We start from the raw sequence: 14,744 nt of genomic DNA, 5'->3' as shown, positions 1-14,744 counted from the left end.
ACAAGCGCCATAGCGAGCTTTTTAAAACACCGGAATGTTTAATATGCAAACGATACAAATATTCAAATGAGTTACAACAAAGAGCCCGTATCAATCAGAAGTAGCTCTCTTACCAGTGCCCACAAAGAATGTAAAAGACATTCACTGACAATAATTTATTCCCTCTCATCTCATTACCCTTTATATGATTTCTGTGTTTACAACAAACTTCAATTTCTTTAATCATGTCCAACATCTCATTCTTTTATTATGTTTTAACGAGCATTAATTAGCAGCTGACACAGCCAATCATATTTAATAATGCATGGATAATATTTTTTTTCCGGAACATATGGTGCACTTTATTAATATTCAACATCAATTGTCACATTCTGTCTTACAGACCCTTTCAGAAATAGGCCGTTTTGATGTGAGTGAGGCAAAGTTGTGAGTGAGTTGTTTGCAGTCTGTCACTGACTGATATCTGAAGACTCATTTGTAGCCCTCCAAAGGAAGATGCTCACTTTCAGTGAGCTAAAAATGGTTTGTGATAGGCATCTATATTTCAAATATAAACACATTAATTCAGATTCATTTGATAATAGATAAGATAGTATAAACCTGCTCAGTAACATCAGTCAGACTGCGAGAAACATGTATCCATGGCTGGCATTTCTTATTTCCTTTTTTGACTTGCTGATTAAAGACAATTTAAAACCTTCTCAGAAGTACCTAAGCACTACGGTGCCCACTTTTTGGATAAACTCCACAATACATCCCTGTAAAGCCCACTGACTCGGCAGACAGACTAGAGAAAAAGGAACATAATTAGACTGAAAAAAAATCAGGATGTGATAATATTCACACATTTCGTATGAGTCGATGGTTGTGCTGGTATGCATGTCTTTTTTGATACTACAGTTCCTCTAGGAGTAATCTAAGTAACTACTTTCGGACATTTTATAATACTGCACAGCGGATTTAACTGAGCCTAATACAAATCAATTTATATTTACTTTATTTGTGTAATACTGGCTAACACAATGTTTACTTATATGAAGTATAAATTTCAAATTTGCTTTCTTTTAATTCAACTTTTTCCAGTTACTGACAGAGTAGTAAACACCATAGGTTACTAGTTCCTTTTAAAACAACAACAACAACTATTTAAACACTCAATATTATGGTCAACACATACTGCAGTGCTGCATTTGAATTTGATAGCAGAAGTCCGTTTTATTTTCCGGAGACACTTTGCATGAAGCATCATACCAACGTACATGTTACTCAGGTTGTTCCAGCACAAGTAGTGGAATGCCCATGTCTGTGCATTGATTTGATGTTGTGCTATACAAGACTGGAGCCTCTTCTGTCTAGGCACCTATATGGAACTTCAGCAGATTTTTAAAGAAACGTGTGGCCAATTTCTACAAACAAACATACAGAATACAACTTCAAGCATATCCAAAACTATTCATTCAGAATTAATAGTAATCAGTTTTGACACACTGGTATGAGATCAGTACTTGGTATTTTGCCAGTGCACAACTAGGCTCAGGTAACGGAATGCGGGAGATAAAATTGCTTCACTGCATCTCTTCATGTCATATGCAATAAGCTACTCTGTGTCTCAACTTGTGTTTATATACCACCAACATGCAATAACAATTTCTGTTAATTACATTTTGTTACAATGTACATATAAGGCAAGGAGGAGTCAGAATGTGGCGAAAGTTGACATTTATGCTGAAGACCAAGTTTCATGTTTGAGATACGTTGATAAAACACTGATCGTCTATTTGTAATAAATTGTCCAAACTGAGTCTGCATAAGCCATTAAGTTAACAGAAGTAAGACATGACTCAAATGCTGTTTTCTTCCTTTCTTGTTAAAACGCAATACTAACATTCAGAGGTTTAAAAACAAGAAAGACAAACAAGCAAATGAAGTGTTTGCATCTGGCATACTATAAGGATAATGTGACATGAAGAGAGGATGAGACAACAAAGGTCAAAAAGTATTGCATAAACTCACATGATACACTTTTGATGAGCCTATTTCTTGAGGTTACATACAAATATTTCTTGGTTAAAAACACTGAGAATTTAAGTGTCACTTTGGGTCCTTGAAACCAGTGAGCCAAATGCATCAATTTTACATCACATCATTAAGCTGACATCGTAATTATTGTAAAGACAGTTTTGTTGTAAACTATTTTTACCACATTGGGCACTGGGATCATCTTGCCAGCTGAGCTCATCATCCTGGAAATATGTCTCAACGATGACAACTACATTTTAGCTCTTGTTTCTCCTCATCTTCAAATTAAATGTACACTGACTACTTTGATATGTGCAGAGTGAGTGTTTACATCCCTGAGGACGAGGAGAAAAATAAATAAACCAGAACTATCACATCCGCAAACAACTAACAACAAGTCTGACATATTTACCATAACAGCCGTTCTGAACTTTGGTCTAAATGAAACACATCCATAAAATAAGTGTTTGTTCTGCACCGTCCTTTGAAGTTGGATTTGTTTTTGCTCTTTAATGATTTCTTTCTTCTGATGATGATGGAAGCCGTGCTGACACCTTCTTTTGCTTCATCAAGTTCCGCTGCACAATTACATGAATTTACTTTCAATAAATTACCATCCTTGCATACATCAGTCAAATCATCCAGCTGAGGCATTCGCAAACAATATGCATTATTAATTTCATTGTCAGTGTTTATTTGGTTAACTTGTAACCGACTTGGACAGCCCATTGCCTTGATGATGCATTTAAAAGCATCAGGGTCGGCTTTTTAAAAAGGAAATCAGGGGATGACATGCTTCTGCACACCACTTCGCTCCCCGCTGAGGCCACAGAGGGAAAAAGACTGAACTCCAGTGAAAGACCAATCAAAAACTCAAAAGATGCATCATGAGCTGCCAAAGCCAAAACAACCGAATCAGGAAGATCATCCACATCACAGCGATTCTCAGTGAGTGGTTGTTAGCACTGATTGAGTAGATTTCAATTTAACAAGTTTCTCCTGTCTACAATAGTTAATTGAATGAATATATTGTATAAAAGAGAAAAACAACTACATGAACAAACAAAGAAGTTGAGAGAGAAATCATCTCTCAGCGAGCATGAAGTGAAGGGTTCAACAATTTCAAACATGTCAGTCATCTCTTAAATGAGGACGAGGAGAGCTAAAAGCTCATCAGAGCTTTTTTTTCTCCTTTCAAAACGGCTCAAATGTAATAATTAAGTTTAAAGTTTTTGTCAATGAATCCTATACTCGGAAACGTTAACAGTGAGAGGTCAGTGAGAAGTCGGGACATAAAGTTTAAAAGACTGACGCATCCAAAATAGATATGTCCTCTAATGGCAGCGAAAACACAGCTAGTGAAGACGAATCAGAGCACAGAAGCACCTTCTAAAAGTGCCATGTTGCAGCCATCCATTTAGCCCCGAGGGCACCTGGAGGGTGCTGCAATGGCAGCTCTCATCTGCCATCAAACTATCATCCCAGACGACAGCTCTTAGGTACACTCCTAGCTAAATTCCAAACTCTTGCACCCGCTTACGGTGAACGAGAAAACAGGACAGGAGAAGAGAGAGGGGGTTGACAATATTGCAAACATTTCATATAATTATACATCACAGAAGTCCAAGCTGAAGTTTTAAAATATGTTACACAAAAGAAAACGATATCCTGTATAGAGCTTATTTGGAAAGGGAACCTTGGTAATCAAAATTGGCATAAAAAATGTTGATCAGGTGGCATTGGTAGAAAACTTATTGTATGGGAAAATCAAGCATAATAGAACGTGTTGAACTGTAAAACATTTTTTTTAGATCCAAATATTTATTAGAGTGACATTCTTAACCACACAAAGTCAGTTGATTACGATTTCAAATGAATACCACATTTTTCTTTTTAGACAATGTCTGATAATGGCAACAATCAGTACCTCCTTATCCAGAACTACAACCACAAGACAGAGAACACAAAAGAAAAATCAAGAAATAGGTTCTAGTAATATTAAGTGCAATAAATTGGAGTCGAGTCATTCTTAAGCTCGATGGCCCTTCATCCTGTTTCCACTGTCATGTTTTATGTCATGGCATCAATGCATGATGCTGGAGTGGATGAGTGCCTGGCGCCATGAGAGAGCAGGGACTCTGGGATTTCTGCTTTATCTGCCAGGCCTAATGATGGCATCCACCTGCTGTTTTATGGTCACAGCTGGAGCAGTGTAGCTCCCATTTGGCCCAAAGCGCACAATCTCTCTTCCTCCTTCTCTATCTCTCTATGCTTTATTCCTTGCCCGACTCGCCTTTATTCTATCCTTTGCTCTTGTCTTTTTCTCACGCCTTAACCATCCTGTTCTCAACGCCTTCTTTTTTTTTTTTTTTCCCCCAATCTTCATCCACCTCCCTATTCACCACCATCCTTCTTTCACGTTCCCTTCTTTCTTTGTGGCTCATTGCCCTGATGTTCTTTTTATGGTCAACAGCCACAAGCTCCTCATCTGAGCTAGTCTGGCCTCATGTGTTTCAACAGGGGATGACTAGATGTGGGGGTGAAGGCCCACGAGGTGCCCATACAGCCAAACATCAGAACAATATGTCACACAGCTGCCTGATGACCTCGACCATTCAACCTTGCAGGGCTCTGACTGTGCATCTTCATCCTGAGGGTAGTTTAGACATGAAAGCAATACATCTTTTTTCATACTGGAATACTTTGTTATCACATAATTCCCATATCATGTCACAAAACACTGCTGGTTGCCTTGGGCATGTCATGTAATTTAAGCCAATTTTCTGTTTTTCGAAAAAATATTCCACAAAGCCATAATTTTCCTTGAAACTATGCAACTCTTCCAGTATGATTTCTGCATGCACTTGTCGACATACATTTAAAGTTTGAACAAGCTGGAAAAAAATGTGCAAAGCTCACGGTGATCGGTTAGATTCAAAGATGCACTGATCAATATGAACAGTGGATGAAAACATTAAGTGTATGTAAGAGAAATTGCTCATAGTGGTGAACCCACAGAGAATTATCATCCAACTCTGCCCTTCCCTTCAGCTCTTTAGACATCCTAGCCTCAGTAAACGCATTGTTTTGGTTTGCTGTATTACAATTTTACTATTTTGGTACAACCTCATCACTATCATCAACCACTTTGCACAAGCAGCAGAAAACTGCTTTCAGCATTAACAAAAAAATAGCATCAATTTTAATATACTTCCTGCACACTACAGCCAGACAAGTTTACCACTAGTGGAACACAGTGGATCATCTCATAAAACAGAGCTAACGGGAAAGTGAAAATTGGACTTTCATGCACTCATGACTTAAAATACATAATGCGAACACTGCTCTATTTGGTCTGAGGCTATACAATGGCTAACACACTCACCATATCATCTAATGTGACAACAAAGCAGTGATAAGTGTACTGCTTGTTGTCCCCATGTGTCCAATAATTCATGCAATGTAAGTTTAAATTCTAATTATCAGGTGAATACCTGAACATGTACATGTTTGCAGTTAAAAATCTTCACCATCCGCTAAGGCATGTCTTTTCAGCCAACATTAACAAAGTGTAAAGATGTAACATCCCCCCCAAATGTCTTCAAAATTGGACCAATGGTGTCTTATCATGTGGTTAACAAAACAGAGATTGATTCATATAGATATCACTAGCAATATTATGGTTGACAGAATCAGATGAGTATTTTTATTGGTACAGTCATTGTTAATGACTGTTTGTTCAGGTTTTACTATTCAATTGTATTATTGCATAGATGTCCCTCAGGTAAATGAAACAAGGAAAAAAAGGCAAAAAGAATGACATACAGTACATTAAAAAAGGTCCATGATTGACAATACACAAGTTATGGAGGTAGATGTATGTTTCCACTGACTCACTTGCCAGGACAACACAGGTACACTAAACAGTGAGTTTCTCTTCCTCCAGGAGTGGCTGCCGTGTTTTGAGTGATAACCTAATTTCTAAGCTCGGCATTTCAAAGTGTTGTTGGGCACCTCCGCTATACTTCACCATTCCCAAAGACAGACCCGTGGAGGATACTTTCAATATCTACTTACGGCAGAAAGACAAGGGTAGTGCTTAAAGATCACTGAACAGCAAGGAATCTTTCACCAATCTTTCAGTCAAATTTCCAAATAACAAGCCTCACCTCACCTTGCTTCCCTCTTAATCTCCCCGTCATGATCATCATTTTCAGCTCAATCAAAAAATCCTCAACTGACCAGATTTTAGACAGGTGATCTCCAAGGAACTTCACAGCAGGTGTTTTCTAGACAACTTCTGACTGACTTGACTGAAGAAGATTGGAGTTTGGACTAAAAATAGGAGCAACAAATCATTTCTGGGAGACAAGCTGAAATTACTCAACAGCAGTAGGGGAAAAAAAAAATCATGATCGCAGCTAAGGCCCGTCAACAACCCAAGACGTCCTCAGAGAGAGGCACCAGCTTGACAACATGTCAATATCACTTTGAGTGCTTCACTGCGAACACAGCTCTTTGGGAAATCTCATTTACTTAAACAGCTTTACAGACCAAAAAGACAGCGAACATTTGACGAATGCAGGGAAAAAAAAAACTGAGCAGTTGATCTTTGAGACCGCAGGAAGACGATTTAAAAAAAAAAAAAAAAAGGTAAGACAACACTTCTTTGTTGATCACTGTCAATGCGTTTACTGGACCAGACGGTGTTGTCTAACTTTCCGCAGCTAACGCCTGTCTGTCGGAGATCTTACGTTCGCAGGAAAGAAATTGCCCTCCTTGAGTTTAGCCCCCAGTTCGGCTGCCTCTTAAATCTGTCACTCACACGCCTCTCAGAAGCTGACAGGATGATTGAATACAAACCCATATTAACAGTGACAACTTCAGCTGCAGTTAAGCAGACCTGAGCAAACAGAGCATTGTGGTAGGCAGGCGAAAAACACAGAAACAGCTCTCAGTCACTCTACAGGCATACAGACAGAGCAGAAACAGATGAAATTTAAGGAAGGACATGACTTGGGATTATTCATATTAATGAAACATGCCTCAGATAATGTCAGCTTTACATTTTAACACTGTGGTATTTGCAGATGACAGACGAAGGGGTGTCTAATGTGAACAAGGAGGCTGTTTTTATTTTGAGGAACTGCACATTAGTGAATATGCATATTGGAGCATGTCTTGCAATTTCCATATTTAGCTCCACACCCTTAGGTGGTTCTCTCAGTCTCCAGGGGCGACAGCCACTCTTGAGTGTGATTTGTCCCAGGGGCTGTTACACATGCTGAATAAACATGAGCCTAATCCTCTTCCGCTACACTTGTAAGGGGTCAAAGTTCGTATTTACAAGAACAGCAAATCCACTTACAATCAAAACCTGTTTGGAGAATAGCCCATCTTACATACACTGCCTAATAGCCAACAGACCATTTCAATTTCTTCTGTATGTATGTCAAATCACCAGTACAGACAGTTTTTATCATCTGAAATCAGTTCCTTCTTTCAGATTGTAAAGAATCTCAACTATGATGTGCATTAGTTATTACATTGCATTCTAGCATTGAACAGTGCAGCTTTAAATAGTTAAACAAGGTAATTGGATCATTTAAAGCTATATAGGTAGTGTCATAGAAGTAAAAGAGGCAAACAGCCGGCTCATCTCAAAAACAAACAAATGTTTACAGATGGTGATTCATCAGTTTTCCCATGTTTTGTGCCTGAGTAGCAGACTAACATCTCCTCTGCAATGCTTTCAGATTAATGAGTGGCATCACTCACACAAAGACTGTCAATATAATATTTTATGTGAAAGCCTCTTGTGTAACAATTGTGTAGTTGTGTCTGCATCTTAATTTTAATCTTTAGACTAATAATAACAATAGTACAAACTATTCAAGGACATATGAGACAAAGCCAAGAACCGATGCAATACCATGTTTAGGATGTGTTATAATGATGTGTTTTAATGTTTGTCACATACAAAGTTGGTAAACAGTGTCACAAGCTGATCAGCTCTGGTTAATATTGAGGTTTGTCTACATTGGACGGTGGTCTGCATTTATTCCATTGTAGATTTCTGATTCTGTGCAGGCTACTGTATTCAGGCATTAATTTTCATTTTAAATGGTGGTAAGCACAGATAAATTACATGTGGGCTGGTGCACAACTTGAAATGCAGATGTGCAAGTTGACTGTAGATAGATGGGATAGAAACGACTGCAACATTTGGGGTGTAAGGACTTTGTTAAGGTTAGTGAAAGCACTTGATCACGATTAAATAACAAAACACAAACAACACAGAAGTTAAACATCATAGCTACAAACGTAATCCATTCTCCATCAATCACAAACGTTAAACTTTCCATTCAGCTCGTTCAGTATCAGATCTTCTATTTCCAGTCATGGCTCAGCCATGTAATGCTTTTATGATGAGATTATTGATATCAATCCCTTTTTCTCGGGGAACATGTTTTAGTCAAAGATTGTCGAGTGACAGAATGAGACAATGGTCAGTGTGGCCTCTAAGTACGCTGGGACTTCTAAACCTTTGGCAAAAGGACCTATTAAAAAAAAAATTCCATCCATGACTAGTGTTTGTTTATTTCTTTTTTAAAAGTTTGCCTTGAAACCTTTTTAAAGACATGACATGATTCACTATTGCCATTTCTCTCTAATTGTGAAACATACAGTACAAGTACAGTAAGCAACCTTCTTTTAATTGTCATTTTTTATCGCTAAACTACCTCCTTCTTCCTCTAACCAATTAGGGAATATAAAGAGAATTTGTCTTCAGACTTTCTCTCTGTATGTGCTCTATCTCCCTACTAAATCATTCAACAGCACTGTGCTTCTCATTAGCCCGCTTAGCAAAACTTCCTCAAAAATCAAATAAATCAGCGCCCGGGAATAGAAATTAAAAGTCCTGCCTGCAAGCTCTTGGGAAGACTTTTTTTTTCTCCGCCTCCTTTCAAAGAAGACCAGTGCTTAAGATTTAGAGCACTGCAGTCCTGAAGGCTGGCTTAGCTTCACTATTGGGTTCTGGTACATGAAGAGGAACCCTAACACTGGTGTTATGAGACAATCTGTGCTTCAGTGCCTACATAGTGTGTATGACACTGGCTGTTTCATTAAATACAGCCTTACTTAAGAAGAGGTGTAATTAGAGGTGGGAGAGATGTAGGACAGCCTGGTGGCATAAAGGTCTAAGACAGACCATAAACAGCACAGACAACAAAGATGTACATATGAAAATCAGATGTTTTAAAGCATTTTAATGTTATTGCAGAGACAAAATGTCTGGTAGCTTATTTTTTTAGCGCTTTAAGATGTGTGTTACTGCTAAATAATAAAGAGCTTTCCAGGCAACAGATTCCCTGTGTGAAGACAGTCAATAAATCTTGGCACAAAAAAAATGCTAAAACATCACCACAAATAAAGACAGAAAGAGATCAGTTTCTCAGCAATTTCAACACACTATCATCGGTAATCAGATTTTTTTAAAGGGCAGAAACAATCCTCTTGAGATTTTGTAGTTTCAGCCCATGATCACTTGTTTTTTTTTTTTAACTTTTTTTGTTTATTTCTCCCCTGCTTTTCCACCCACCTCCAGAATGAATGCAAGCCAACATCTGACATTGTTTGGGCTTGGGTTGTTTATGGAGGGTGATGGCTAGCCGCTGAGATGCAGGACTCACTTGGGACTGGACCAGTCAAATCTCGTCAGGCCCTGGATGACTAGATGAAACAGCCGTTCAAGGCCCATCCGCATAGGTTTGTGTTCAAAAGACAGCATGGCATGAGGCCTGGGAGACGCAACCACCCATGGGTCCATTTATAAAAAAATAAATAAAAAAGAGAGAGGGTAAAAACGAGCAGGGAGGAAAGGAAAAAGAAAAATATGATTTATTTAGCATGTTTACTGTTTACTTTTTCTTGGAGGGCAGATTCATTTTTTAAACAAAAAATAGATATGAAATCCCACATGTACGAACTTCCGATTCCTGTGGAATTTGACTTCAGCACTGATCACCTGCCTCAAAAGGGAAGACTTTGATGTTTCTCGCCTTCATCATGTGGTTCAATTTTTTTCTTGCTTTCTGTATTAAGCAAATAGTTCTACCATCTAGGACACTGTGAATTAGAGGTTGGACTTCAAGATAATAATTGAAGCTTCCTCTGATTGCAACAGAGTGAATAACTTAGAATCACATCTGATTAGGGACCACCAAGGAATAAGGCTACAGTTATAATTTAAAGTCACAACATGCAATTCTTAAAGAAAGACAGTCGATTGTTGAGTCTCATACCCAGGTTGACAAAAACACAAGCTGCTAACCGAAAGAGCAGAGAGTTGATGGACTGGGACGGAAACATTTGGTTGCTTTAACGTTATCTTTACAAACTTGCTTTAATCTGAGTTGCTTTCCCACGAAAGAAAGACTGTTACAGGGTTGGACTATGTTAAATATCAACCTGCCACTGGATTGTTGATATATTTGCACAGGTGTGTTTTGCTAGATGGGTTAGGGTGGGCAGGGGAGATCCTTCTCCCAACTACTGATGAAAAGACTGGTTCTTTAAAGTAATGCACAGATGCAATATCTTAATAAATGTATGCCACAATGGTCAATTACCAATGGCGCCATCAGCCAGTGGCCTGGGGTGGCCGCGGCCACCCCTACAAATCTGCTGGCCACCGCACTGGCCACCCCACTTGCCAGTCACAAAAATATCGATTGCCAGTTAAACTCACACACCGCGGCAAGGACAAGGCTCAGATGGCGCACACTTAGCCAATCGGAGGCGACAAAGACGGTTCCTTCCCCCCTGATTGGCTCATTGTTTAATCATGTCAATCACTCATTCATTCCATTGGTTCTGAATAGGTTGCAAACTCCGCCAGCATCGTCATTCGTCATTGATCCGCATCGATCAGCAGCATCGACCAGAAGAGAGAAGACTATGAGTAAGTCATAATTTCTTTTGTAAAAAGAAGGGTGAGAAGTAATATTCTTCATGTCGTGTGCTTTTTAAGGGCCAAAAGGTGCTGCTACAGCAACCTGTTAGACCAGCACTGCTGTGCTTTTGAGTTAGCCTACGTAACGTTACAGTACGTAGCATAGTCAGCTAACGTTAGCTGCTGTTATTATTTCAACTTGCAGACCATGAAGAGAAAGTCAGAAGACATCGCTTCTTACTTTAAGAAGAAAATTAGCGCAGGAGGAGAGAGAGAGCCGACGGTTGAGCAGAGGCATAGTGATGAGGAGATGGAGGAGGAAGATGAGGGGGAGGAGCAGACAGAGCAGCATGAGCATGCTGGAGAGGGACAGTTAGCAGAGAGCACAGAGGCGAGGCAGGGGTCAGCAGCAGGTGTTCGATCTGCTCCTGGACCAACAGGTAAAATTATGACAGTGTGCCATTAATAATGAAATTTATTGCTAAGCTAGATGCTAACATCATCTGGAGAAATGTATGTTTAAAGAGTGTGTTTATAAGTTATTAACTATGATAAAATCATTTTTATTTTGTTTGATTAGTTTGAATATAAATGCATGTAGATTATTAAATAATTACTATAGAGCGGGGCCAAGTATTATTATTACTATCATGATAATTATTTTAATGTCAGCATAACTGATTTTGCCTCTTGTTGCATCATAGATATCTCGCAGTCAAGAGCAGAACAGCCAAAACAGCCACATCTGCAAAACTTCCCGCGAACCCATCAAGGGGACAGAAGACGGTGTTTTTCAAAAGACTGGTACAGCAAACATAAATGGCTGGAATATTCTCAAAGTAAGGACTCTGCCTTCCGTTATGCCTGTCGCCATTTCAGTCTCCCCAACTCAGGGGATTCGGCGTTTACATCTGAAGAGGGTTTTAAAAATTGGAAAAAGGCAACCTTCAAAGATGGGGGACTTTTAGGCCATGCTAAATCCGAAGTACATACTAATGCAATGTTAGCATGGGCCGAATATCAAAAGTCTACAGAAAGCACGTCCTCTCTCTCAGCCTCCTTAAATGCTGAATATAACAAGTTAGTGAGGGAAAACCGAGAATACATAAAAATTGTCGGGGAAACCCTGCTCCTCACTGCTACACAAAACATCGCACAAAGAGCACATAAAGAATCAGAGGGTGAGAATAAAGGAAATTTTCTCTCCATCATGGAGCTGATGGCCAAACACAATCCCATGGTAAAAAAAAAAATGGCAGGTCAAAGAAACGCAACGTACCTTGGGCATGAGACCCAAAATGAAATTCTTGATTGTCTTGCTGAAATGGTCCGCACCTCAATAACTACCGAAGTAGCCCAAAGTGAGGCTTTTAGTATTTTGGTTGACGAGACCAAAGACATGAGCAAGAAGGAACAGATGTCCTTTGTAATAAGATACTATTACAATGGGTCAGTATGTGAAAGCTTCCTTGCCTTTGAGGCAGCACAGCGCCTGGATGCTGCAGCACTTTCACAGAAAATAGTACAAATTTTGCAGAACCATGGCCTTGACTACAAAAACCATCTAGTAGGGCAAGCATATGACGGAGCCTCAGTCATGAGCGGAAAGAACACAGGTGTGCAAGCACGCATAAAATCAGAGGCCCCGTTAGCTTTTTATGTACACTGCAACGCACATTGTTTAAATTTAGTGTTAGTTGACAGTGTGAAATGCATCCCTGAAGCTAACTGCTTCTTTTCGCTTCTGCAGAAACTTTATGTCTTTGTGTCAGGGTCATATGTGCATCAAAGGTGGCTTGAGATACAGAGGGAGATGTTTCAGGGCCCCCCAAGAGAGTTACAAAGGCTAATAGACACACGGTGGGCATGTAGGTATAATGCTTGCAAGACAGTGAGAGACAGACTGCCAGCCATCATGCGTCTACTAAAAGAAATATCAGAAGAGCAAAATGGTGACAGAGCTACAGAGGCAAGAGGTTTATTAGCCCAAATAGATCTCAAGTTTGTTGCCCTCCTTGTAACATTTACCAGTGTTCTTGCTGAGATCAAATATCTGTCAGATATTTTGCAGTCCCCACAACTGGATTTGGGCACAGCTGTCACACTTGTTGACTCTCTTGTTGACACATTAGAGAGTTACAGAGAAGGCTCTCTCTTTAATGACATCTGGGACAATACTCTGACCCTTACTGACCAATGCAACATCAGTGTGACACATCCTCCAGGCCGTCAGGTCAGACCAAGCTCTCGGCTTGAAGGGCATTACACGTTCAATCCAATAGTCCAAAGACAAGTTAACACAGAGAAGGAGTCATTTCGGACAGGTTCATTTATTCCAGTTATTGATGTGCTTCTCTCTGAGGTGAGGAGAAGATTTTCCAAAGAAAACTGTGTCATAATGAAAGGGATACAAGCCATGAATCCTAACAGTCCCACATTTTGTGAGAAAGATGTAGTGTTTCCATTTGCCTCACAATACAACTGCAGCACTGAGGATCTGCAATATGAGATCCCCCAGCTCAAGCGCATTCTTGAGAGGAAGCGAACTAGTAGTCAGGAAACACCAAAGAGTTTAATGGAGCTCACTGTCTTTCTGGAGCCATATAGGGAGGTATTCCATGAGATGTTTAAACTGTGCAAAATTGCACTTGCATTACCTGTGAGCACCGCATCCTGTGAGCGCAGTTTTTCTGTGCTAAAGCTAATCAAAACAGCCTTGAGAAGTACCATGACTGATGAGCGTTTAAGCAATTTGGGGGTGCTCAGTGTGGAATCAAGAAGGGCTAAGGCCATAAATCTTGATGAGTTTGTGGATCTGTTTGCCAAAAAACACAGCAACAGGCGAATAAAGTTGTTCTGAAAATACAACTGCAGCATTGAGGATCTGAAACAGGAGAAAAAGTTGTTCTGAAATGTAAGCCTGGTAATGAGAAAGATGATTGGAAATTTGTATGTTTACAAATAGCAAAGTTATGACTGTGTCTAAAACATGTCAGAATCAGAATAAAGGGTTTCTGTTTGTATCTGGTAGTACCTGCTGTTTCTGTTTTGATTGCAATAATGTACACTGTAAGTGAATAATGATAACATAACTAGCCAATTTGAAAAAGAATCACCTAACACATATACATAGCAAAATAAAACAGTTATTATGTTGTGAGACTCAAAATGTTAACTGTACTGTTATTAGTCTATGCACATTAGATCATTAGTGACATTAAATATAGCATAATAAAGACAACAAGTTTATCAATAGGCGCTTCCTCAGGTTTTTCTGATAGTTTTCTGCCAGCCTATGTACTACAGTATAATAAAAAGACAGTAATAATGGCACTAATAAAATAAAATTTCTTGAAATTATGACTTTTTAGTTTCGGTGTGCCACCCCAAGATTTTAAGTGGCCCCACCTGGCCACCCCTATGAAAAATTTCTGCAGGCGCCACTGTCAATTACAACCCTACCTTCCATTTAGTGCTAATATATGTCGTAAACACACACACACACACACACACACATACATAGGTGAATATGGCAAACATTATACCTGCTTAAAATTAGCATAGTGGGATTGTCACTGTGAGAATGATAGTAGATTTAAACCCCTTTCCTCAAGTGACATGGCAATTAGTTGTTTACAATCAAGCTCAGCTAAAGTAGCTCTGTTTTGGTGTGGACAATGTCTTACAGTGGCAGAGATGCAAGCACTTTCAATCCTACTATTTGACACTATTAATGAAAGTAAATACATTTCACAGTTACCTTGTCAAA

At 39.3% G+C, this 14,744-nt stretch overlaps 1 protein-coding gene and 1 long non-coding RNA gene across 6 annotated transcripts in view; one reads left to right on the top strand and one right to left on the bottom strand.

Annotated features, from left to right (window-relative positions):
- tshz1 (teashirt zinc finger homeobox 1) overlaps window positions 1-14,744 on the bottom strand; it is a 159,407-nt gene that overhangs the window by 116,104 nt on the left and 28,559 nt on the right. The window lies entirely within an intron of this gene.
- On the top strand, window positions 10,749-11,805 carry LOC119016935. Its single transcript, XR_005074293.1, has 3 exons — window positions 10,749-10,984; window positions 11,181-11,415; window positions 11,680-11,805. It is a non-coding gene; the product is annotated as an uncharacterized LOC119016935 (long non-coding RNA).

Source organism: Acanthopagrus latus, chromosome 3, assembly GCF_904848185.1.
Source record: "Acanthopagrus latus isolate v.2019 chromosome 3, fAcaLat1.1, whole genome shotgun sequence".
Classification (NCBI taxonomy): Eukaryota; Metazoa; Chordata; class Actinopteri; order Spariformes; family Sparidae; genus Acanthopagrus; species Acanthopagrus latus.
The sequence above is the reverse complement of the archived record's forward strand: the minus strand, read 5'-3'. Positions and strand labels throughout refer to the sequence as shown.